A 27,075-nucleotide genomic window follows, 5' to 3' on the forward strand; every position below is an offset into this window, starting at 1 on the left:
CTAAAGCTTCTCCTGTCCAGGTGAACAATCCCAGCTGTGCCAGCCTTTGCTCCCAGCAGAGCTGCTCCATCCCTCTGCTCATCCTGGAGCCTCCTCTGGGCTCTCTGCAGCAGCTCCAGGTCCTGGCTGTGCTGGTCCCAGGGCTGGGGCAGCTCTGCAGGTGGGGTCTCACTTGAGCAGAGAAAACAAGACAGTGTGAAGAGAAGAGAAAAAACAATTAAATTGTGGATATCAAAGCTTTCCATCAGAGTGTGAGTAACACCTATATCAGGAAGAAGCCAGCCCAAATTAGATGGTCAAAAGTAGATTGAAAGGACAACAGTTTAATGGTGAAAACAGGAATTTTGTGCAGGTGCTGGATTCCCTTTCCAGCTCAGCTCCTCCAGGGTCTCCTTATGTTCATTCCCTGTCACAGGGTGTGTTCCACCTATTGGGATACTCCCGGGTCAGAGGAATGCATTCAGATTTTTGTTTGTCCCCACAAATACCTGCAAATTTAAAAACATTTTACTGTTTAAAAAAAAAAGTCCAGAGCATTTGCTACGAAATGAAGTTTATATAACAACCTAAAACATTGGAAAGTTCTTTCTTTTATATTATTCCTTTCAATTTTTTTAATTTTACTTCAAAATTCACATGTTTATATTCACACATTTATATTCATCCTAGTTTGACACAGAGCATGCAAAGGCTCTGGAGAATGCTCCTCTTTGGCCTTTGCCAGCTACAGTTCTCAGCTGTGAATGCAGCGGGTGAGTGGGTCAGAGACAGAGACCACCACTCACCCGATGCTCATGTGGCAATAGGGAGATCTTATTCCTTGAGCCCCTCTTTGTAAAGGGGATTTGCCTGGATAACCCCATTGGTCTGATCTTTTAAAACTGCCCAGCTCCCTGACCAGTGAGATGTCTGCTGCTTAGGCTGGAATGTAATTGGTTGAGGTTCCTGTCAGTCAACCCAGGGGCCAGTTGGGTTTCTTATTTCTAGCCAAATTAATTGTCCAGTACAAGCCAGATTGTAGTGTGATATACTGTGACATCTCCTCAGTTCTTTCTTTATTAAAAACTGCAACTTGCTCTCTGTCACTCATCTGCAAGGACCCATTGCAAACCAGGTGACTGAAGACAGTATGGGTCTAATTTGCATGAGGCCATGTATCACTGGAGCTGCAGCATTCACATCTAGGAGCTATTAGGCAAGAACTACTAATATCTTTTCAGGCTAACATGTCACAGGCTATTTTCTTAGAAGTTACAAGTTACAACTTATCTGTAAAACCAAGAAACTATTTAGCTCTAAAACCATTTAACCCTTAGAATTGTTAGAAAAAAACTCAACTACTAGAAAAACAATCTGTAAACAGAAAAAACAGTTTGTAAACAGGAAAAAATCATTTTTAAACAAATGCAGTAACTGTCAATTCAAGACTCCCAGATTTCTATGAGGTAGGTAATGAACTGTTCTGGTTACAGGGCTCTGTGATGGCTGTTGAGGGGTCACCAGGAGGATGCTGCCTGTGGTCCTGAGCAGGATGTGGTGTAGGCTGGACACATCTGTCAGGCATCCAACATGTCTCAGTGTCCATTAAAAGGCATTCATATCTCTGTTCTCAGGTAGTAAGTCTCAAAGAGCCCCCCATCTATTGGTGAGAAGGTGTCTCACCATTACCTTGGGTTAGAGCAGCTGAACATCACCGGATGATCGTACTGTTATATGATTGATTGCAAGATATGAGAAAAACATGAGAACATTATATTGGCCAAGACTTAACGTGGGGGTGTACATTCACCCCAAATATTTTCCCTTTTCTTTGTTTTAATAAAAAATAGGGGGGAAAAAACCTCATGGACTTTTGAACAACATTAATAAGGCAAAACTTACAATTGTGCATATGTTTTAATATTACCTGGGGTCTGCTGTTGCTGACGGGTTTCTTTTTCACAATAAGAACTTGGAAGAACCTCTTCCAGACAAGGTTTCCTCATTTATCTCAAAGGAAAAGGGTTAGCTTTTGCAAAGTTTGCACAGAATCATCTAGGTCTAATAGTACATTTTTCCTTTACCAGTCAGGTTCAGGGTTTGATCAGGGCCAAAAACCGGTTGGGTGTCCTGGTTTAGAGCAAATCTGGGAGAAAGCCTCCAAAGGGGGCCCCTCCAGAAAGCAAACCCACACAGCCCCTTCCCCAACTGCTTCGAGAAGGATTCCTCGGAGAGAAGTGGAAAGAACCTGTTTATTTAATAGGCAAAACACCCCCAGCACACAAAATGAACAATACCAGATGACAATGCTTTCACCGATCTGAAAAGGATGACAAATTCAGAAAGTCTTTCCTGGGAGTGGTCGCTCTGTTGTCAATCCCTCCAGCACTGGGGATGGCTGCTGCAGGCCACAAGGTGTAAACTCTTGGTGTTTCCCAGGTCTCAGTCGGGAGCAGGTTCGAGTGGTTCCAAAAAAGGGAAAGGAAAAACAGTCCAGGGAAAAAATCAGACTGCTTAACTAAACTAACTAACAAGCAGAAGCAAAAAGCAAGAGCAAAGCAGGAGCAAAGCAAGAGCAAGAGCAAATCAAAAAGCAAAGCAAAAAGCAAAAGCTGCACTATGTACTGCCCCGTCTCTCTGTCCTGCCAGCCGTGGAGGAGCAGGCTGATAACAAACCAAAACAAAACTTCGCTCTTCAGAGCCAGCCTTGAAGGCACAGAACATAATATCCAGCATAAACAGAACACACAATTGGGGATACAAGCATCATAATGCCACCCTCGGACACTGAGGAAGGTTTTCCCTACTTGTCAGTCAACCCAGTGCCAAATCTACAACTGAATTAATTGCCCAGTGCAAGCCAGCTTGTACTGTGATATACTATGACACTCAGCAATGTGTAAATGAGATGCAAAGAATAAAACCTGTTTGTGAAACAGATACAAAAAAAAAAGTGCACCATTTTATAGATGGTCAATATTTTATCTCTTCAGCATTCCAAGAAATGCCACACAAGAATCTGATTTAAAGGGTTATCAAAAGGTAGTTTACAGAATATTTTAAAATCAGTAGCATCACTAAAAATACGTATCCACATATAATTTTGTAGTCGTAATAGGACATATATGTTCAAGGTGTACACAAAAGTGAAGCACAAACGAACCAAAATTTGTCAGTCTATCATCTCCACTGATATTAAAATTCATAATGATAAGAACTAAACAAACAGAAGGTTTGTCTTCATGTGTGATGGAAAGTTCAAACTGAGAAAAGTCTGGGAAAAAAATCTGGAAAAATATCTCATAATCTGTCTGTTAAAAAAATATACCAGAACACTTTTTCTAAGGTTTATTGGAAGAGTTAAAGCAGCTCTGAATTGTGTTCATACACACAGAACCTCACAGGGCCAGTTCTGTGCCTGACAACAGTCTTTGGAAAACTTTGGAGAAGAGCTTGGAACCAGGGTCTGGGAGCAGGTCTGGAGAACACAACCTTGATCCTCATGTATTCATATGTGGGAGAGGGATAGATCAGCCCAAAATCAAGTAGCTATTTGAACCACCTGCAGAACACATATTTTTATGTTCTTCGTAGGTTTTTCCTGGCTCCCAAGGTAAATAAAGGATAGAAGATGTGGAAAGGCAGAATGTGTCTAGAAGGGATAGAAGGACCAAGGAGACGAGATACAGGAACACAAACTCACCCAAAAACATTATCTAAACCCTGCAGTGTTCAGGCCATGTCAGGACAATGGGAACCCTTAAGGGATGAACAATGTGAGACAGTGGCATGTCCAGGAATACATTGTTCTGTTTTCAGATTGCTAAAATCAACTTATTTTTTGGGAAGACTATTCACAATGTGACTAATCTGTACTATGACTGTTGGTTTATATATTTTTGTATGGAGAGTGATGGAGAAAAATAATATAAATTACAATAATATTGACAATTATGTGATAAGTTTCCTAATGAGGTTTGTTGTCTGTGTTTCATGGCACAGTCTTCAAACACTAATTTATCTAAAGATTCCAAAGTCAGAGCTCATCTATCATTAATAATTTTGTGAAACTGACAATTACTAATATGTGCACATTGCTATTTTACTTTATAAAAATGTCCTCTTAAAATTAGGTTGCCTGAAGTTCCTGATGTGCAAATTAAACATCTAATTTATCTTGCCTGGCCTTACTGGCTGGCTTGATCAGTAGTATATTAGGCAGGCAGAGAAGGAGTGTTAAATGTAAAACAGCAATCTCTCCAAAAATCTATGAAAGGCAGCAATTACAGCCAAGCAGAAGATCAGAGGTCACCAGCCTCAATGAGGTGAGAAGAATGAGAATGTTTCCAGTCTGAAACCGTCTTAATTTATGCAATTTCCAGGAAGCTTTTGTATCTCCTGCTCAGGGATTTTCCTGTAAGATGTACCATCCAATATCCTATTCCACCTCAAGGTTACAGGACCTGCTGTTATTTGCTCCAGTGATGTGCTCAACAAAGAGAACTGCCAGAACATTCCAAACCTTTGCTCTCAGATGAGGCTACTGGTCCCTGAAAGGGAAATTAAACAACTTCCCTGGCTGACAGCTCCATCATCAATATATGTAGCTCCTAACTAGACACAAAAATTAGACTGAGCACACAGCAAGAGGGGAAGGCAACAGAGACATGACAGATGACTAAAAGTTATTTTTCTCCTTAATTCTGTGGCCAGCTTGTTTCTCCAATCTCTTCTCTAAGGAGGAAATATCTCTGAAAGCAGACAAACGTCCCTGGGTTATATTTTGCAGAATAGAACCTACCAAACCTTCCCTTGGCTATAGTAACTGCTTCCACAGGGAAAAGTCTTTTTGGAATTAAATTAAACAGGCATCACTGCAAGTTAAAAAGCTTTTGCTGTCCTTGGAGGTTTAGTATCAAACCTAAACAAAAAGTATACCACAATATTGGGTGTTGCTCCCTGCAATGCCACTGCAATCACTTCTCACAAACCACTTGTGAGCACACTTCCAACAGGTGCAATTGCAGCAGATAACAACTTGCTTAGGTAGTCAAACCTAATAAAACTATCAGCTCTAATAACACCTCGAGAACACTTAATGTAGTGGGCATTTCATTACTGCTTTCAACATTCTTGATATTTAATGACCATAAATAGATGGCAATGCTTTATATTCAACTCCTCTCCTTGTGGAGTTGAAAGTAGGTTAGAGAGGAAAGTTTAGCAAACAGTTTCTGAGGAATATTTTTGATTAATCTTAACACTGACTTGGCACTTGGATAGAATTAAGAGAAAAATGTGCAAATTTACCATGCTTAAAAACTGCATTATCTTGTAATATTGCTTCAAGAATATTTTCTGCTTTCTTTTTCCTTCTGTCATAACCTCCACTGTGGCCATGTCTTCATTTTTCTTATAATAAGATCATTTACAATGTACATTGCCATTTATGAACCTATCTAAAATATATGAGAACCAGTAGTTCTAGCTGAGAAGAATGAAGATAAGATGGCACAGAGCTGGCACTGTGCCCTCCTCAAAATCTGGTCATTTATTCAGAAATCAAAACAAAAATATTTGGGTCCTCTGCTCTCTTGTGAAGTTTGGATTTTTCCCAACACTTGCCATGAAACCTTCCCATACATCATTTGGAGCTGTTATTCTGCCTACATTAGAAAGCTCTTGGCAGTAATGACTCCTGAAAACATAGATCAGGCAGCAAAGAGAAAGATTCTGCAGAGCCTAAAGACTGGGATGGAGAAAAACTGCCACTGTCTTCCAAAATTACTGTCTCAGGACACTTGATTTTTAGGCTTCCTGCGTCAAAGCTTCTCAAAGAGGATGATATTCCCAGGGACTGGAAATTATTACTTTGAGGATTCTCAAATTTACAGCAACGATATCACAGTCTGAGCTGAACAGCTTCATCTATATCACCATCTCTCGTACCTTTACTCCAGATATGAGTCTAATTATGTTTACCTTTATTTAATTAGCTATATTTCTGTCTGAGGAGGATTCTTAATTTATTCCTGAGTCTTCAGAACTGACTATTTTATCTAGCAAGATCCTTTTGAAAGAAACAAAATTAAAGCTGCTTTAATTAAGCACTTTTTATGAGAGAGATGCACAAACAGCCCAACTCAAAAAAACATATGAATTATTTCATGGATAAAAAGAGTTCCCTCTGAGGATGGTGAGGCACTTCCAGGTTGTTCAGAGAACCTGTGGCTGCCTCTGTATCCCTGGAAGTGTTCCCGGCTAGGTTGGACGGGGCTTGGAGCAATTTGGGATAGTGGAAATTGTTGAAACTAAATGATCTTTAAGGTTCCTTCCAACCCAAACCACTCTGGGATTCTGTGATATGCTGCCATTCTGAGAGCAAAGACATGACCATGATGATCACAATGTGTGGTGGATGCTAAGACAGCCGTACATAATCCAGCCACAGGGAAAAGCTGACATACTGCACAGGAGGTCAAAAAAAGTTAATCAGGAATTCAGCTGGAACTCTCCTAGCTCTTGGTGACATGGATGTTTCACTGGGAGTGATCACAACATAAAGATAAACAAAGCATCTTAAATATTTCATTCATTTTCAGCTCTGCATGGATCTGTAAGACAGCCAAATACATAGCTGGATAAAAAGCAATGAATAATATAATGTTGCTTAGACCTAAAAGAGCTGCAAATATAGAACCTTCCTGTTGGAACTGTCTGTATAACATGTACATCACAGAGGAGGAAAAAAGATCAAGGTAATGGGCTGAATTACAGGCAGTAATACATGCTCAGAAGTTACTATAGAAAGACTTACCTTAAACCCAGTATTTGTGTCCAGCAAAAAAAAAAAAAATTCCTTCTGTTTACCTGTTTTGTTATTTTCTAAATGTTTCAGTGAAAGGCTTCAAGCTGAGAACTTCAGAGAACTGCAGCCTTAAAAATCCTAATGCACCACTGCATTTTCAGCATGAATTTCAACATAGCCAAGACTTGTCCAGTCTGCAAACTTCTCCCCAGTTTTAGGTAGCCATAGGTTGATACCATTTGGGAAAAGTGCAAAGTTTCTTGATCCCTTTTCAGCTGTTTTCTGTCAGGAAAATTTGAAGCACAAAGAAAGGAAAGAGTAAGATTGTATTTGAGAATGCTTTCATTTCTTCACTTTCATGTCTGACTGTGCTCTGTGCATTAAACAACATCCCAAAATGCTTTATTCACTCGTTCTCTGATAAAGGACATCTTTATGTAGTTTTATATTTTCATACTGTGTGAAGGAACTTTATTTTGTTTTATCTGTCACAACATACAAAAGAAAGACAAAAAATTTAGAAATGCAAAGCTCCTTACAACCTGCTGCAATTCACTCTTTTTCTTGCACAAAATATATTTTTTTAAAATCTAGCTTTGAGATAAATATACCTTATAGCTGTTTTGAGTGTTCCATTATGCCAAAAGAACACAAGGTAGATTACAAACATGGCAGGACTTCAAAACTAAATCTTACAACAAGCCTGCCTTGCACATAACTGTGAGACTAGTTTGAAGTTAAAAAGTTTTTTTCAATTATCATTATTGCTTTAGTTTTCTAAGCACTGGCAGCCTCAATATTTCAAAACATTTTAGTCTCAGAGGCAGTAGGACAAGGCCTATGAAGCTGTAGAGGCTCCTTCTCTGAAGATATTCCACCCCACCTGGACGTGTTCCTGTGCAACCTGCTTAGGTGTCTCTGTCTTGACAGGGAGTCGGTGCAGGTGAGCAGAGCCAGGGTCTGCTGCCATTTCAATACACGAAGTTATGCTATCAGATGTCTTTCCCATCATACTTGGAAAAAGGTGAGGGGAAACCAAGTAAAACCCATCAACAAGTGAGAAACCTGTCTGTGGCGAGTGCAGTTTCCCAGCACTCTTTCCTGGCTCACTCTGCATGTTCCCTTTTGCATGCTGGGTTCTCTCTCAGGTGTTTGTCTCAGAGGTTTGAAATGCAACTGAGGTGTTCTGCTCCTTATTCTGACCTGGCACTCCAGGCAGCCAGAGATGAAGGCAGATGGAATCTGAGCTCTGAATTCCATCTCCTGTGTTCCTTATTCTCTGTGCTCCCTCAGAAATTCATCTCACAGTGGTTTTAAATGCCCTGCCTCATTATTAGCAAATCTGTACCACACTGCAACTGTTTTATAAAAGAGCCTGAGGTCCTGCACCCTCTGACAGCACACCATGTGGAGATATTTTCTCTCCCTTGCCTAGTTAAGGGGTTATTGATTGCCACTCACACCCTGTAATGGATGGCTTTCCGCAGCCCACATTTGCCTTCCTTCTGTATTTTAGCCTCTATTTCTTCCCTTCCTACTGATATTGTTGTAATTTGCAATGCATGTACTGGTGAGAAGGTCAATACACTTTGTTAGACACCGCCTCCGTGATTTATTTTCACATCTCCTTAACTAAATCCTCACAGTGCAGAGTTTTTTCAACCAATTGCCAGCAAACTACCATCCCCAATTCCTGCCAGCTTTGTTGGTGTGTTATTACTGTTTGGTGAGTACATTCTCTCAGAATTCACCCATTTGTTTCACTGCCAGTTTTCAGAATCAAGTCCTTGTTAACCATCATTTCCTTCTGGAGATATTCTTCTAAGTTTTGGCATGGGCCTACAATTTCCTCTTGCCTTAGAGTTTACCAGATTTCCCCCTGTGGTACTTCCAGCCTGCATGATTAATGCTGGTGAGTGAAACCACTCCTATTTATCACCTCACAAAAAATTGTGTAACCACTCTTTAGGCTATGAAATTGGCCAATATATGTAAGCTGTACAATATATGTGAGCAATACCATGGAATTAAAAAAAAATTAGAGTAATAACAGAAAAGCAAAGATAATATGCAGTAAGAATACAGTGACTAGCTGACATCTACCAGGTGAAACTCCCTCCAAGGTTCAAGTTTATACGACACACAGACTAAAAAAGGCTGAAGATTTAGTCCAGAACTGCTACGGAAAACCTGTCATGACTTTGCTGCTGAAGAGATGAACAGAGTGGTAGAATCCTGGAGATGGAGGCCTTGTGCTGCCCCTGCAGGTAAGTTTTGAAATTTTCTGAATTTATTTACCTTTAATATTATCCTGACCATTTGTTAAAAACTGTCCAAAATAGCCTTGTTTCATTTAATGGAAGGTGATGAGATGATTTCAAATTTAAAGGTCTATTAATCCACAAGTTAAACTGGAACCAAGGATTTTTTTAAAGGGCTTTACAATAGAAAGTCCATATCTCACAGTTTAGCTGTCTGCAGTCACATGGGGAGCAGTTAGTACATTAACTTTCTTAAAGCAGAATTTCAATGATGTTTTATTACTTTCAACAGACACACTGAATTGATTAAATTCACAAGCTGCAAAAATGGTTTCTGACAGCTGGGAGCTACACACTGCAAGGACAAAGGTTTTTCTAAATGATGAAGTCTAAAGCAATACAAACTGATAGCAAAAGGCCTTTAGCTAATCTAGAGAAGGGGGAGTTAAGATTTTTCTCCTTTAGAAAGCAAGAATAAGCTGCTTGAACTTTTCATATTAAAGGAGCTGCCTTCTTTTCAGGCTTTGTCAGCTTGGCCAGTGTGGAGCACTTTTGAATGTGTAAGTTAAAGACTCCACAAGAACACACAAGCAATTATTTTATTCATTAAGTTCCAGGATAAATCAGAGCCTGCTTCGTTTTCATCTCTGCATGATCACTGAGACACTGGTGAAAGATTCTCAAAATAAAATCTTGTTTATACTCCATTGCTAAACTACCAGCAACAGGTAACCATCAAATGGAAAGAGGCCACTTCCTACGAGAAACAAATCAAATCTCACTGTCACCAGAACAACGATCCCGGCAGAAAAGAGCAGGCTGATTGTAACTATAAAATGGGCATAATTGTGTCAGTCTGGAGGGACTGAATGCCTGTGCAGTGATATGCACATGCATCATCATCAATTAATTATGCCTCAGAATGCTCTTGCACAGCCTGGTGTGCAAACGAGCACAACTGGAATTTGTGCTGACTGAAAAAACCCTAAATCTTAAAATCAGGCTAAAAGCGATTGAAATTATTTTTCTCACATAGGTGGTCTCCTATAACAAAACAGCACCTTGTTTTCTTTAAACATTTTTGTATCAAGGTAGTCTTTGATATAACAGAAGTCAAACAACATTTAAAGTGCAAAGACTCTGGTTACTTTTTTTTTAGTTCAGGGTGGCTGTTTTCATGGAAAGACCTCCAGACACACAGACCATGTCATTAACATTAACATGAAATATTTTATAGAGAATTTTTGCAGCAAGCACTTAGAGATGCTGGGTTCAGCATTTACTATAATTGCCATTACCACTTACATGCCGCTTTTCCCCAGAGGACTTAGACAGAGAATGGTTTTATCTCGTTTAAACCTAATAGGCAAAAATTAGGTACTGAAAGATAGAAAATCCATGAAAATTCACGAGGTGGGAAAATAGTATAATGCAAACCAGAAGCAATATTTAAAGCAACATTGAAAAAATACCAGGCAGTCAGCAAAGATGTTTTTTTCTACTTATTGGTAATTTTAAAAATAATGAACCATTCAGCTTAAGTGTTTTAGGGACTTTCAAACTTTCATAATCCTACTTTAGAAATAAAAAAAATATGCTTTTTTTTTTCCCACTCCTGACAATATAGACTTTGGAAAAAAATATTGTTATCCTGTTCTACATTTTTAAAAAAACCCCTTGCATGGAAAGTGAATGGTAGCAGCTCTGATTCTCTGCCTGCAGATTGAAGAGCAGCTCCCATCACCCCTGGTTCCCAGGGCTCCCATCAGTCACAGAAGTGCTAATTTAGCATCAAACTGAGACTCAAAACTCAAACCTTTGTCCAATGAGGAAATACTTACAATGTACATTTTTGTCTATTTAACAATGTTTGAAATTCACAGCAAATATCAAATTACTGCATTTACTGCTTTTCAACAGGAGAAAAAAAATCAGTCTGTGGTGTAACAGAATTGGGGATTTTACTTCCCAAAGTTAAGGGCATGAGATTACAATGGATAAAGTCATTATGTTTAATATTTTCCTCAACCTGAATATAGACATGTCATTTCCTACATATGCTCCTAAGGGAAAGCTGACCTCAGAATTCCCTGAGGCAAGCCCACAGGACAGGCCAGAGCTGGATCACCATGTGGGAAGGTTGTTCTCTCAGAATTTGAGCTAGTGGTTTTAATCCCAAGGGTTGTATGCAGCAACTCTTATTTCACTGTTATTTTAATAGTAAGGCCCAGAACATTCCAAAACCATGCTAAATCAGGGTAAAATAATGAGGTGAGCTCTTTGACAATGAGTCAAAGAGAAGTTCTGCACCCTTTAAAACACAGTAAGAATTGCAAAATTATCTAAATGCACATAAAATATTGTTAAAGGAACGAAAAGGTAATAAAAAAGCAGGTTCTGAGCTAGCAGTGGGAGGTTTTTGGTTATTCTTAAGTATAATGGGGCAAACCTGAAAACCCAGAACTGATAAAAGTATCTAATGAACTTTAGCTGGGATTTAGCAGTTTTAATTTGCATGTCAAAGTCCTATGGATGCATCACATGTAACAACAACACACTCTGAGGGCATCATGTACAACACCATAACCAGATTCCTTTTGCTGTTTTTCTTCCCCTTTTAATTTAATTTAATTTATTCACTACATGTTTCTTTGTGGATATCACCAAACCACCCCACTTTGCAACCTGTAAATGATGTCTCAGAGTTTACAACAGCTCACTGCACTTTTTCTGCAAATGTAAAAGCAGAAAAAGAGAGGATCTATAGAAAAATAATAATTATCCTCATAAAAGCAAACTGCTCACCATAGAGACACAAAAGTTTCCTTGCCAGAGCATGAGTGTGTTACAAATTTTAAACAATATCACTGTCTTGAAGTAGTGTTGTTGGAATTAGCCATTATGGAGCTGAGACCCAAATAATTTAATGTGAACTTTAACTGGACATGATTATTGCTGTAGCAGCCTGACATGAACTGGAGCCTCACTTAATTAGCACCAGTATTACAAAGGCCTAGGACTAAATGATGTGGTAAAAACATTGCAGCTTGGAGGAATGGCCACACATTCCTTGTTTTATACTTTATCTGGGCAATAGTCCTCATTCCCACCATTTTATCAGTTCAGCCCTTGCTGCCACTATTGGAAAGATTATCTCTGGTTTTATTAGGAACAAAACACCCAGTTATCTGTAGTTTTCCAAAAAATGAATGGGACTGAAACCTTATTCTTTCAAAAAAGGAAAACAAACAATCCCTGAGCAATTGAAACAATCCCTGAACAAGTGAGAAAACTGGGCTATGGGAAAAAAAATTACTTTCAGCTCAAGTCATAATTTTTCCTGACCCTCTTTCAAGCTTTATTTCACCGAGTAACACCACATTTGTAAAGATTAAGATGGGGACAAATGTTCTGCCCAGACCAGCGAGGCTTGCTAGATCAACATGATTACAAAGGCTGGGTAGTTGTGTTTGGTTGACACGAGACAAATTAAAAGGCAAAGGTAACAATGTCAATCTGTGCAGACCTTGCCATTCTCTTCAAATTGAAGTGAAAGGTTAGTGATGAAAGGTGCCTGAAAAATTCATGAACTCCTTGGAAAGTGTCCTTGTAGTGAAATCCTTGAGAAGTCAAGGAGCAAGGAAAGCAAATTAACTCAAGAGTCTATTCTTTGGGCTGCCTCTTACGTGATTTCTTGAGGTTTCAAATTAGACCAAGGTCACACAGATCAACAATTTCACTGCTGATAAAAAAAACCTATCAGAATACTTTCTGCCTGCTTTTTCCTACCAAATAATGAGTTAAAAGATGACCTCAACTGTAAAACACCAGTGGTCTCCTGAATCCGGTCACCACATCCCAGCTGAGGCTAGAGCACTCTAAAGAGTCCCAGGGAGTGGTTAATAATGAGATGTTGGGCATTCATGCTTGAAATTGTAGGTCATTTTTGATTAAATATCTTGCAGAGGAAATAAGTCATGGCATCCTCACAGTGAGTTTGCAGTGCAATATGAAAGTGCATAAAAGCTAAACTTGTTAAAGGTGATCTGCTTGTTAGACGTGATCTAAGTGATAGGGGGAAACCAGCTCAGCCAAACTGAGACTTAACTCAGACTGCTCTTCAAAATTCAGAAAGGACATTTCATCCAGAGAGTTGAGCTAAGCCTCCTGCAAAATGCTAGTTTAAATTGAGTTTCCATGTGCAGTTTCAGTCTAAAAAGAGAAAAAAATGTGTATTTATTCCTGGAGCTACTGTAAGGTGCAGAAATTTAAAAATGCAAGAATTTTAAAGATCTCTAGCTGCTACCTGCACAGAAGTCCTGAACGTTTTTTATGGTCAGAGCTGGTTCTTCACCTTTCTGGACTTTTTTTGCAGAAGTATTTTGAGAGGAAGAAAGATTTTGCACCAAATACCAGATGCTTCCCAGCCTCATTTCCTGACATTATTCATAATTCCCAAATGACCCAAACAAATCAATACATTTCTTGGCACAAAATATTTATTTACTTCTATGTTCTCTCTACCCTGTCCAGTGAATATGTTGTCTCTGATCATCCCTTTTTGCACATAAGATGTTAATCCCAGTTAGAACCAGTAGGCACCACAGTAGACACACAGAGCAGACTTATCATTTGAGATAGCACAATATTCATAATATAAAAGAGAATTATGCTGGGATATTTTTTGTCTGAAAACACAGAAACTTCAGCATTTAAGATCAATAAAGAGTGACCAGAAGGTTGGCAGAGTTTTCTGCAGTAATCCAGGACATGGAAGATTAAATTATATTAAAATAACTTCCCTCCAATTTTTGACTAAGAACATTATTCCTTCTACCTCATATTGAATACAGATAAACAAAGAATGAAAAGTATCTTTCAGTATTGCACAATCTAAACATTTACAGTTCAAGAAACAAAACAAAAAAAGAAAAACACATGAAAAATTATTAAATTGGTTCAAACATAATCAATTTTGCCCTGGTTTTAGAGTCTTGAGATGTCTGATACTTTTTTCCCCCTGGCTCTTATAAGAACATGGGCATAATTTCTCCTAAAAAAAGTTTTAAAAGGGAGCAAAGAAGCAAAAAATGCTGTGCCAACTCAAGATTCTTACCTGGCACAGGACTAGAAGGTGAAGGAAAAAAGACAAATTCCACTATTAATATGGGCAATATTCACACCAAAAGTGAAAGCCTTTTGCTGTTGCAGGGGGGCCCTTGTACACATAAGAACAAGGAACAAACACAGTTAATAATGCAAGTAATAAAAATTAACTGATATTTAGTCCAAGGCTGTGAAGTCTTCCAAATATTGTGTTCCCTTCCTTTTCTGTGTGATTTCAACTTCACATCTTCTTCCATCCCCCACAGGTGTGTGGTAGGGAGGAAAGCTTTGCAGCACCTACCCTGACCTCCAGCAGGTGATGGCCATCTCTAATGTCCATGAGATTTTGGGGTGTGGATGACAGCCTGGTGTGCAGCATGGCCCTGACGGGAGAGAGATTGTGATGTACTCATGGTCAGGACTGTCGGATGTGTTACAAACCCCCTCAGGACCCAGGGCTAAAGCTGAAGCAGGAAAATCAGCCTTTGGGACTGGGACATACGCATCACCAATAAAATGAGCTCAAATACTTGTTTTGAGAACCCTTGGCAGGACACCTCCATTGTGTTGTTGACTCCCAATCATTCCTTTTACGCCTCCATATGTTTAACTTTGGCTAAGCAGAAAACTGCCAAGACCAAGACTTCTACAAATCTGCAAGTACAAGCTGTGACAGATGATAAAAGATAATTGCTACTATTTGGCAGATTAATTTTAGCTGTCTTCAGCCTGTGCCTGTGATGTATTTTATGGAGTTAATCTTTCATAGAGTTTCATGTTTGTCCAGCATTCCCAGTATGTGTCATTGCAGTTAAGACTCCTCAATGAACTGCACGAGCCCTGCCGGAGGTGGCAGGTAACAGAGTCAGGTACATCATGTCTGTTCCAGAGCCTAAATGCAGACAGCAACAACATAAACTTTGTAGATATTATTAAAATATTATTATTATTATTACTATTATTATTATTACATTATTTATCTTATGTCTTATTACCCATTCTAGAAGGAACTTCTAAATGAGAACTGTGCAGCTCTGAATTCTCATCCCTTCAGCAAATTCCACAGGTTGGATTTGATGATCCTGGAGGTCTTTTCCAACCATAATGATTTTATGATAGATTTGGGGATTTCAGAAAGAAAACCCATCCTGTTTACCCTGCCATGTTTAAAAATTTGTTAAGAAACAAGGGACTGGATTTTAACCTTCTGATCTACCAAATCAATATTTTGCATCCTATGAACAAAAAACTTAAAATGAGCTGGAAAATGCATTTCAATTTAATTTTTTTTAAGCACAATGGCCCATCAATGAGAACTGGAGGATTGCAACTGTAGCACACCATTGTTCATAAAATATCACAAATGGGATTAAAAAAATATCCATTACTTTACAAGAAACAAATGGCTTGAAATAGCTCAAAGATGATTACACATGACTGAGTATATGCTTCAGGGTTTCTAATTGCTTTAGCTATCCCTAGTCCATCTTAGCTGTATAAAATATCATTTAAATATTTTCATTTTCTTTAACAGACTCTTAGACTTAATGTTTCTGCCTTGCTTCAGGACAACATATTTTAATTGCTTTAAATTATCAGTGATGTCTCAAGCATTTTCACTGAACATGGATTGATTTCAATTAACTTTCTCATGCTCTAGCATAAAAGCAGTGTTATTCAATTTGCCCTAATTAGATCACCAACCTCTTGGAGCTAAAGCAATGACAGTCATTAAAAGGTTGAATACAGAGGGAGAATCAAGGTTTACTGCATCATTAGCCTTTTTTCATTTCCAAGCTGCAAGGAGAGTTTGTTCTGTGTGAACAGGAAGGATTTAAATTAAATTCCAGAATTTAGAACATGGAAAATTTTAGAGGAGCAAATTTTGTGTCAGAATCAGGATGGTTCTTTTGTTACTGTTGCACTGACAATGATCAAGCTGCACCAGTCACTGTTTTCCCATCTTGCAATGCACTGAGAAGGATATTAGTAATTAATAGATACATGGTTGTAATATTCCTTTAGTTTATATCTCCTTGGAAATTTTCTTTTTCCTTTACTGGCAGCTGCTCCAGAAGAGGGACATGAAGATATTCTAGAAATGTTCTTGCAATTAAAAAAACAAACAAAAACAAGCTTTGCAGCCTGAGGTGGAGAAAAATGAGGAAAGAAAACAAAGGCCTGTATTAAATGGGTCTAAGGGATGATGATACTTCAAAGAGTCATTAAGCCTGGTACTCAGCTAGCAAGAAAATTCTGCAAAACTACAAGTGCAAACATCCTCAAGACAGTCACAACTTTTCACTCACCTTTCAAAATCTACAAACACCCCAGAACCTAAAAACAAATATATTCTAGTAGAGAAGGCAACAAGATTAAGAACAAAGGGGAGCGTAAGACAGAGAGGAAGAGAGGACACACACAGTGTCCTCCATGGTGTTTTTCTAATCCCAGGAAAATATTCACACACAGAATCCCAGAATGGTTTGGGGCTTAAAGCTCATCCAGTGCCACCATTTGCCAAGGGCAGGTACACCTTCCACTGTCCCAGGCTGCTTCCAATCCCAATGTTCAACCTGGCCTTGGGCACTGCCAGGGATCCAGGGGCAGCCACAGCTGCTCTGGGCATCCTGTGCCAGGGCCTGCCCACCCTGCCAGGGAGCAATTCCTCATTCCCAATATCCTATCCAGCCCTGCCCTCTGGCACTGGGAACCATTCCCTGTGTCCTGTCCCTCCAGCCCTTCTCAATTGTCTCTCTCCAACTTTCCTGTAGTTCCTTCAGGCCCTGCAAGGCCACACTGAGCTCAGCCCAAAGCTTCTCCTGTTCAGGCTGGGCAGCCTGTCCCAGACAGCCTCCACAGGGGAGGTGCTCCAGTCCCATCAGCACCTCCATGGCCTCCTCTGGACTCACTCCAACAGTTCCATGTCCTCCTTTTGGTGGGGTCACTAGAACTGAATTGCAGCAATTCAGATCTCACCAGAGCAGAGCAGAGGGGTGGGATCCCCTCCCTCCCCTGCAGCCCACGCTGCATTTGAAGCAGAAGATGCAAAGAGGAGTGTGCTCATTTTCTGGGGAGACTCAAAGAGCTGCAGCCCCTTTCTCTGCCTTCAGCACTGCCCAGGTTCATAGGGTTCCACACTGCTGCTCCTTGTGGAAATATATTCTTTATAAAAGAGTCTGTCTTGGAACACTCTGTGTACTAGATTCAAAATGAGGTTCAGAGCCAGGAAGATGGGTGACTGCAGCCCTTGGAAAGAGTTCTCCTTCATGCTACCATGCAAGTAGAGAAAATCCACAAAAATTTAATCACTTTAGCCATGGGAGTCTGGGTCAAGCATCTTGTAGTATGTAGTACATTATGGGCAAAGATGGGATTCTTTTATATATTCCTCCTACATGAACATGCATCCATTAAGGCATATCTCTGGAATTAGTTTATGCTTATCTTTTACAGAAAATGAAACTCCACAACAGGTCTGTTTAATTAAAAACTTCAATGGTGCAAAGTTACTGGGGTATAAATCCTAGGACCATTGAAATCACATGAAAAATTATTACATTAATCTGTATCTAGAGTTCATAAAGGACAAAATTTTACATTCTCAAAGTCACAGGTATGCAAAGGGAGCTAAAAAGCCATTTATCAATTTTCCTACATGAATGAATTAAATCCAGATTACACATTAATACATTTGAATGAGTATGAGTAAATATTTACCCATTATTTAGCCATAATAGCCTGTTTTCAAATTCAATTTCTCCAGTGAAGGTCTTTCCTTCCAGCAAGGTGCCAGTGCTGGCACCTTGTGAACCTCTCAGAACAACAAAGTTATGGACCACTAATTAGCAAAGCAGCTCTGCCAGGTTGTCATATTTCCAATGAAATGAGCATTTCTTGTAAATTTTGTAGCTCCCCCAGCTTCCCCAGACTGGCTGGTGATCCCATCTGGAGTATGGGTAATGCTCAATGGCATAACAAAGCCCTGCTTCTTGACTCCCAATGGGGCCCTGCAGTTCTGCAATCAGAAACAGGGAATGTGAGATTCAGGAGCAAAGATTTTACCTTTTGTTCAATGGCAGTGGTCAGTGGAGCAAGAACAAGGATTACCTTGAGCCTGGCAGGAGCCTTTCTGATGTGTATTTCAATCCATTTTAGAAAAGCTGCACCAAGATGATGCTCTGTGCTGAATAAACCAGACAGGAATAATCTTATTCTGGTTTAAATATTTTCAGGCAAAACATTATCCCTGTACCAGCATTCCTCTCCCATGGAACAGAAACATCACTAACACTTGGTCCTGGTATTCTTGTGGATGTCATGGGGTCTGAATGCACAGAGCTAATTCTCTGAAATGTCTCAGTGGATCACTTGGCCATTGCCAAAGGTAAAAACTTATTATCAAAGATATGGAATATTCTACTGAGGTGGTGACTAATGGACTGTTTCACTTTTTTTGGGAGAGTTTGGGTTTTAGGAGTTCATTTTGCATTGACCATGAACTGGTATAAGAGAAGTACACAGATAGGCAAAATTTTTGAAGTATTTAAAATATGTTTTAAAAATCCCATGAGATTTTCTCTGTCTCTGTTTAATGAGGTACATGAACAGAAAGAATACACATAGCAGGAAACACCAGTAACACAAACAGTGATTCAAGAGGAAAAAAAGGATGCAGTTCCTTCATTAAATCTTAACTATTGGGAGTTAAGTTAAAGCATGTAATATTATTCAAGTGAACAAGCACAATAAGCTTTGTGATCACCTGCATATTTGCAAGGACAAAAAGATATCTGGGATGCTGTACTATCAATACTACAAAATTAATAAATTCAATTAAATAATTTCAATGGGGAAAGTCAGGTACCTGGTGATGCCCAACCTTCAGATAAATTTAAAGAGGTCTTTTTGAAAGATTTACTATTTCTCCCTAAAAATTTCAGTGTTTAACAATGTTGAATGAAATTTCACTGAGGCTGAGGTGAAATTAGTAATTTCTAATAGCAGCAACATTCCTATTTCCCCATTTACCTAAAACTCCATGATTAATCTTTGGCTCTTTAACTCTCTCAAAGACACTATCCTTCACATAAAAGGAGAAAGATATTCTACAATTTCCCAGTCCATTTAGGAGAATTCCCTACACGATATGGCTATTACTGTTTTATGTAGTTGTATTTTACACAGTAATTCCACTGTTTCTTTCAGATCACCTTTTTAAGATATTAAGCTTGGCCTGTGAGAACAATCTGGGCCTATTGGTATTTATATTCAGTCACCTGTAAAGGCGTTTGGTGGACAGCTCAAACATCTGCCCATTCCCAGCAGATTTTATAGCCTGAATTACAGTGAAAGGCTGCAGAGTGGATTAAATAATGATATAATAGGGAAATTGGGCAAAATACCAGCACTAAGATGAGCCTGTGTGCATGCACAGAGACCTCTAACTGTCTCTTTTCAGCTGCCTCACTGCTGTCAGCTACAGGGACCTGTTTGATTCAGGTATCTGCTGTATACCATGGGGTTCTGTAATACTTCCCAAGAAGGAAAATTTGACCTCAGCCCACTTGTGGGATGGGAAAGACACAGAATTCTTTGGCGCTTTTTTTTGCCTTGTCCTTTGAACTTCATTAGCACTTTTCACTGTAGGTGTTATGACACATACAGCTGATTCTTTAGCTTCAAAATATTTCAGCTGCAAAATGACACCTAAATAAGAGAAATAGGTAATCATTTGGGTTGGAATGAACCTTAAAGCTCACCCAGTGCCACCCCTGCCATGGGCAGGGACACCTTGCACTGTCCCAGGCTGCTCCCAGCCCCAGTGTCCAACCTGGCCTTGGGCACTGCCAGGGATCCAGGGGCAGCCACAGCTGCTCTGGGCACCCTGTGCCAAGGCCTGCCCACCCTGCCAGGGAACAATTCCTCATTTCCAATATCCTACCCAGCCCTGCCCTCTGGCACTGGGAGCCATTCCCTGTGTCCTGTCCCTCCAGCCCTTGGCAATTGTCTCTCTCCATCTTTCCTGCAGCTCCTTCAGGCCCTGCAAGGCCACACTGAGCTCAGCCCAAAGCTTCTCCTGTCCAGGTGAACAATCCCAGCTGTGCCAGCCTTTGCTCCCAGCAGAGCTGCTCCATCCCTCTGCTCATCCTGGAGCCTCCTCTGGGCTCTCTGCAGCAGCTCCAGGTCCTGGCTGTACTGGTCCCAGGGCTGGGGCAGCTCTGCAGGTGGGGTCTCACCTGAGAAGCAGAGAAGCTCAGAGCTGCAGAGCACTGGAAATGCTCTGGTTTTCTACAGCAGATGCTGTTGCATTAAGGAGCTGGAAAGAACTTAGGAGTTCTAAAATAATTCTGGGTTGAGGGCAGGACTCTGGAAGTTGCTGTTGTAAAAGTGTAAAGATGTCATTCACTGTGTTCTTCTGCTACTTTCTTGGCTAGATTGTGTGCTTGTGTTTGTGACACTGTGATTATCTGCTAATTATCTTCAGAGTGGTAGTCAAAACAAACTGACTTATCAAGCAATCATATAACAGCGATAACTTGGGACAATTAATATGATTTCAAAGCAAAATAGTCTTCCCGAACAAGGTGCCTGGTTTTTATTATGACCTTAATCAAAGCATAAAGTCATACATGTTCTTTTTCCTCTGAGCTTGAATTCAACTCAATTCAGTCCTTCTGCAAGTTATATAAAAATTCTTACACTCAATCCAATATTACAATTCATGCAGATTTCTATGTAAACAAGGTTTGGACTTCTCTGTTAATGAAATATGACCGAGTGAGATGGTTGAACTCATCTTCCTTTCCCTGAGCAGATGCAGTTCTACTGAAACTGACAACAAGCCTATTTCAGTTAGGGCAGACTGATAGAAAACAGAGAGCATTTTCCTTCATCCATTAATTCCTTGATTTTTGCAACTGGAGTTTGTGGAAGGTCTACCTCCCAAATCCAAAGATCAATTCTTTTTTACCAAAGAAGAGATGAAAAACCGACAAATTTGGCCTTGAGGAACATGAATAAGCAATGTTGTTCCTCATTGTTTCAAAACATTTCCAGATGCTTGTTCCAGCACCTTGTTACAGCTGCTCTAATTTGGGGAAGAGTAGGACAAATTCCTTTGGTTATTATAACAGCACCAAAGGTCACAGCCATTGATAGAGCTGCTGCCTATCTAGCAACCTACTTAGATCAGAAGTATATAATCAGAGAAATCTTCAGCAATCATTAGGAAGAAGTAGAGAGAAATAACTGAGTTAATTACCTTACACTGCTTTGCAGATTATGAGTATTATACATGTGTTCAGCATCAATAAGTATTTTTAACTCAAAAGAATTTTTACCATTAAATATGCTTTTGGTGATTTATCTCACTAAGATTCTTTGTCTTATCTTTGGTATCATAGAGAAAAAGAAAAGAGACATGGGCACTACCCAAATCCCTGGATCTGGTGATCACAAAAACCTTAAAGATCATAGAGTCCAACCTGTGCCCGACTCCACTTTCTTACCCAGCCCAGACCACTGAGTGCCACAACCAGGCTTTCCTTGGACACCTCTGGAGATAACTTTCATGGCTAATCCATATGATTAGGATTACTCCAGTAAGGAGTGAGCCCAGTTCTGGGTAAGGACCTTTGTCACCACCTTTATATGTACTGAAGATAGTGCAGATACAACAGTGGAGTTATGTCCTAGGGAAGAGTAAATGTGCTGTATCCAGCCTCTGCTGAGTTGTGACAGCTATAGCTGGTCTATAATTGCACTTATAATTTGGCATAACAGATACCAACTCAACCAGCCTAGCTTGTTAGAGAACAAGGAGTAAACAAGATGCCAGACACAATACTGATAGGTTGAATTCAAGCTCAAACAAGGGGACCCCAGCCAGTCCCTTTGGAATATGTAAGCACCCAAATCATTGGCCAGTGAGCTGAGCAGAGTGGGGACCCTCGTCCAATTCTGTGTATAACCGCAGGAAATTCAGCCCCCCTATGAAAGGGGGAACCCTACAATAAAATCTTGCTGCATGGTCTTGGTGTGTGTGTGTTGCATTCCTGTCTCCACCTTCAGCGATACTGAGTGACACAGCAAATCCCACACATAGTAACACAGGCCTGTATTCAATATTCTCACATTTTCAACCCACAGTTTATAGCAACTAACTTGGCTCCTGAAATGTAATGGAGAACTCACAGGAAAAGCCCAAGGATTGGTCTGTGCCAATCTAATTTAAGCAGAAAATAAGAAAGGAAAAGTAAAAAGAACACCAGAGGGAGTGGCTATTTCACAGAGCTGTACATACAGCTCCCAGGCATCCCACTTGGACTTTGTGGATGGAATAGGTGAGAGAAGTTTTGGACAGGTTTCTGGGCAGATGTGCTTCTGTCTCCTTTACAAACATCAACCAATTGCTCTCGACAGAATTGTATTATTTTGAGCTATAAAACTTAGGGGGGTATAAACAGAGCCGTATCCTGAAATGTCCCAGGGGCAGGAAATGAACTTGGATGAACCTGCTCAATCCATGGGAAGCTGTATTCAGTGTCAGCTGGTGAAATTTTGTTAATAAATATAACAGGAGCAATCAGAGACAATGGTACTTAAACCTTTCCTTCAAACCCTTCACTTAAACAAAAGCTGCCCTTAATTTACTCTCTCTTATAGAAGGTCAAACATTTTATAGTAGCAAATCTGATTTAAGCTACTTTGTTTAAAACAAACCAACAACCTCCCCAACTATCCAAAAAACTATATTAATACAATATTTTTATTCACAGTCATAAATGGGGGATCCTTGTCATTTTACCAGCTCTTCCTGGCATTATTCTATTTAAGCCATTAGATGTGGTTTAACACTTTATTTAAAATTTTAATTAACAAGACGGGGGTTTTTTTGTAATAAAAGTAATACAAGATTCATCTGTTGCTAATGTTTCCCCACAGAAACAGCATTTTTACATGCTTTATGTGCAGCCTCTAAACCCCACAATTTTATCATCTCATTATTGCAAAATATTATCAATCATTATCATCTCTTGTACCCTTTCTTATTTTTTATTCCAAACAATTCACACTGGTCACTGTATAAAAAGGTAGAAGAATTCTGCCAAGCTGGATTTTGTGCCGAAAATTTGGTAAATTATGTATTTCAACAACAAATGCAACATAAATGATGCTATATGGCATAAACAGTTATATTTCTCTCTCCCCCTATCCCTGTATTCTCCTGAAATTTCTGTTCTCTCTTTTATCCTCTATTCAATCTCACTGAGTGCATTGGACTTTTGGGATATAAGTAGGTTGCTCTGGGGAAAAGTAAACCGTGATGGCTATTTATGGATTATTGAAATCAGTAAAAAAAATGTGAACAATGACACATTGTTGATTAATTTTACTATTGTTTTTAAACACATTACTAAAATAATGGAATTTTCAAAATGGTGAGAGAAAAAGGGAAAATGTGTTGGGGCATAAAATATAAGAAAATAAAGATAGTGCAGAAAGTAATCTCACCCCTAAGGAGTTGCAGCTGGGCCAATTACCAAAGATTAGGAACAGGCCTGACTTTTAACAGGCCACAGCTGTGATCAATAAGAAGAAGAGTGCTATTAAAAAGTGTGTTGCCTGATTGAGAACTGGATTGTAGTCACTTGGCCACTTTGTGAGGAAGAAAGGCTCAGTGCTCTGAGAAACTGCCCACAAGAAAACACCAAGAAGGTATGAAACTTTTGTGATAAGGAGACAACAGTATGGAACTTTTGCAATAAGATGACAACAAAAACGTTTCAAATACTTTCTGTATGCAGCTGACCCCTTTGTGGCTCTCTTAATTTTGATTTAATTATCTATTTATCTGCCCTCATGTGTTTTAATGTCTTAATTATGAGAGGAGTGCTTAGAAAGATTTACCCAGCCCTATGGTTACCACCTGATGAGTGCAGGTACAAGTACCTCTAAACCATTTAGAGCAAAACAAGCCAGCTGAACTTTAAAACCCAGTCAGATGAAAAGTGGAAACCTCCTTTAACCACTGCAGATTGTTGCAAAAATAAGGCCCTGGTTAAATTCAGCAATTATGTTTGCTTATACCTAATTCTCATGAATCATTGCAAATTATGAGGCAAAGGAAATTACTTTCCAATGTCATCCCCTCCATCGTTCTTGCTGCATTCCAGTTCTGTTTGGGAATGGCATCATGTTGGATGGGTGAACTAAAGAATTGTCAAAGTTTATTTGAATAGATCTCATGCCAGATCCCTGGGCAGCTGGGAGAAGTCAGACACTCAAAAAGCAAAATGGGAATTTTCATATTTGCACATGTTCAGTTATAAACACAGACTTGAATTTTAAATTGTGTATGTATTTAGTTTACGTATTATTTTAATTGTACATGTTTTTTATGAAAGGCACTTCTGAATTATTTTTATGGTGTCTCACAGTCCCCTTCAACATCATCTTGTTCATTTTGGCAATTCAACATATTTTATTTATCTTAATTTGTGCCACGCTTCTTTTTATTGTCCACCTTTAAACTATTTTATCAGGTGTTTTTACACTTGCCTGACTTTACTCTTTAATCTTCCTACTTCACCTTCGGTCCAGAAATTTTACACCTCAGAAATGTCTCTTTCCAACACTTTATTTTTCATCTCCAGTAGATTTTGTTTTTTTGTCATAGTATAGTCACTGATAGATGAAAGACCCTCATTTATCTTCCAACACATCCAATTTCTTTTCTATGTCTTCCTTACACTAATTTTTCTCACCTTTTACTAAGAGAAGATTGGCTGATACTCCATCAGCCTTTATTATTTTGTCTCCTCTGAGTCCAAATGCAAACTTAGCATGGTAATTGAACTTTATTTTCATTGGTAATAGAATATGAAGAGCAGCATTTTGAATTTATTTATTCCTAAACTGAAGAGACAAAGTATAATAAATCTTAATTCTTGTGTAGCAAAATACTTGTATTAATGATCAACACAAAAATATTGTTAGAATTAAAGATGGAACGAACCATATCTGCACTTGTGATTCACAGAGCCCTGAAAAACACTAACAGGTAGGCAAAAGACTAAATAAAAAATCTAGAAGAAAATTTTGAAAAAAGTTTCTGGAAGTTTGGACAAGCTTTTTGGAAGGCTAGTTTGAATTTCTTTCATTGTAAAGCCCTCTGGATCAACCACATACTAATCATACGAAAAGGTATCTTAAAAGTTGTGTTTTAAGAGCCCAGATTAATTTCTGAAGTAATTTTGTTCCCCATGTTAAAATCATTGTCTCCACACATACAGCTTCCTCCTTTAATCATAAAGTCCCAGGTTGGGTGAGGCTGGAGGGGCCCACAGGGGCTGTTCTGGTGCCACCTCCCTGCTCCAGCAGGGCCATCCCAGAGCACAGGGCACAGCAGTGTGTCCCTGTGGCTCTGCAATATCCCCAGGGAGGAGACTGCACAGCCTCTCTGCCCCATCTGCTCAGGGCTGGCACTGCCCAGGGCAGCAGTTCTGCCTCCTGGGCAGGGGCAGCTCCTGGGCTCAGGCCCTGCCCATGGCTCTGGGGCCATGGCTGGGCCCGGAGCAGAGCCTGGGCCTGCTCTGCCCTCTGCACACAGGGACACCCAGGGCTGAGGCCCCTCTCAGCTGGGGCTCCTCTCCAGGCTGAGCAGCCCCAGCTCCCTCAGCCTTTCCTGGGCACCCAGATGCTCCAGGCCTTGCTCAGCTCCAGGAGCTCCTGTCCCTGCTGTGCTGAGGATCCAGAGCAGGACACAGCACCCAGAGGTGCCTCCAGGGCTGGGCACAGGGGCAGGATCACCCCTGACCTGCTGCCAAGGCTCTTCCCCATGTCCCCAGGGCACCCTTGGCCTCCTTGGCCCCAGGACACTCTGCTGGCTCAGGGACAGCTCCGTGTCCCCAGCACCCCTAGGTCCTTCCCCCAGAGCTGCTCCAGCAGGTCCCCCCAGCCTGTGGTGGTGCTGGGCTTGTTCCTGCCAAGGAGCAGAACCTAAATTTGTCTTGGTTTTTCTTCAGATGTTTTTTCCCCATCCAACTCTCCCAGCTGTCAAGGCTCCTGTCCTGGATTAGGGCAAATTTTTTGGCAGAAAACCTCCAAAAGGGGGTCCCCCCAGAAAGCAAATCCACATGGCTCCTCCCCCCAGCCAGTTTGGGAAAAATTTCCTTACAGAGAAGTGAGGAAAAGACCTGTTTGTTTAACAGGCAAAGCATTCCCCAGCACAGAAAAGGAACAATACCAGATGACAGAACTCATTCACCCCTCTGAAGAGAGGACAAATTCAGAAAGTCTCTCCTGTGGGTGGTCGCTCTGTTATGAATCACTCTGGCAGTGGGAAAGGCTGCTGCCCACAGTAGGCCCCAGTAGGCCACGAAGTGCAAGCTCTCGGTGCTCCCCAGGTCCCAGTCCAGAGCAGGTTCAAACGGTTCCAAGAAAAGGGAAAGAAAACCCCTCCAGGGAAAACTTGGACTGCCTCAGCTAGCTAAACTAACTCAAAAGCAAAGGAGCACTCTGTTCTGCTCTGTCAGTGCCCAGACAACACAATCCAGTGCAGAATGTGGAGGAGTGTTGCTTTTAGAGGAGTCAGTGCAGTCTCTGATAACAAACTCCATGCTTCTTCTCCCTGCCTTCGCTCTCAGAACCAGTCTTAAAGGCACAGAATACAATATCCAGCATAAACAGAACAGATAATTGTGGGTACAAGCATCATAATATCACCCTAGGACAGGCCCTCTGACTGGGGAATCAGCCACTCCCAGTTCTGTATCTTGAAATGGACTGGAAGCAGTGGAACAATGTAATGGAATGAGAGCAGTGGATTTTTCAGTGACTCTTGATAACTAAGAGAGAAACAGAAAAAACTGAAGCTGTGTGAGTGCAGGTACCTGGAACAAGAATTAAATAAAATCA

General features: G+C 40.2%; 1 long non-coding RNA gene across 2 annotated transcripts; it reads right to left on the reverse strand.

The window, feature by feature from the left end:
• LOC135279624 (uncharacterized) lies at positions 1-26,600 on the reverse strand. 2 transcript variants are annotated; one of them, XR_010346853.1, is made up of 4 exons: positions 26,405-26,600; positions 24,924-25,074; positions 6,850-7,069; positions 1-488 (listed from the first exon to the last, which is right to left on the reverse strand). It is a non-coding gene; the product is annotated as an uncharacterized LOC135279624 (long non-coding RNA). The 2 variants fall into 2 exon arrangements; XR_010346852.1 differs by having other exon boundaries at positions 1-7,069.
• Between the last annotated feature and the right edge of the window lie 475 nt (positions 26,601-27,075).

Source organism: Passer domesticus, chromosome 12 (assembly GCF_036417665.1).
Source record: "Passer domesticus isolate bPasDom1 chromosome 12, bPasDom1.hap1, whole genome shotgun sequence".
Taxonomy (NCBI): domain Eukaryota; kingdom Metazoa; phylum Chordata; class Aves; order Passeriformes; family Passeridae; genus Passer; species Passer domesticus.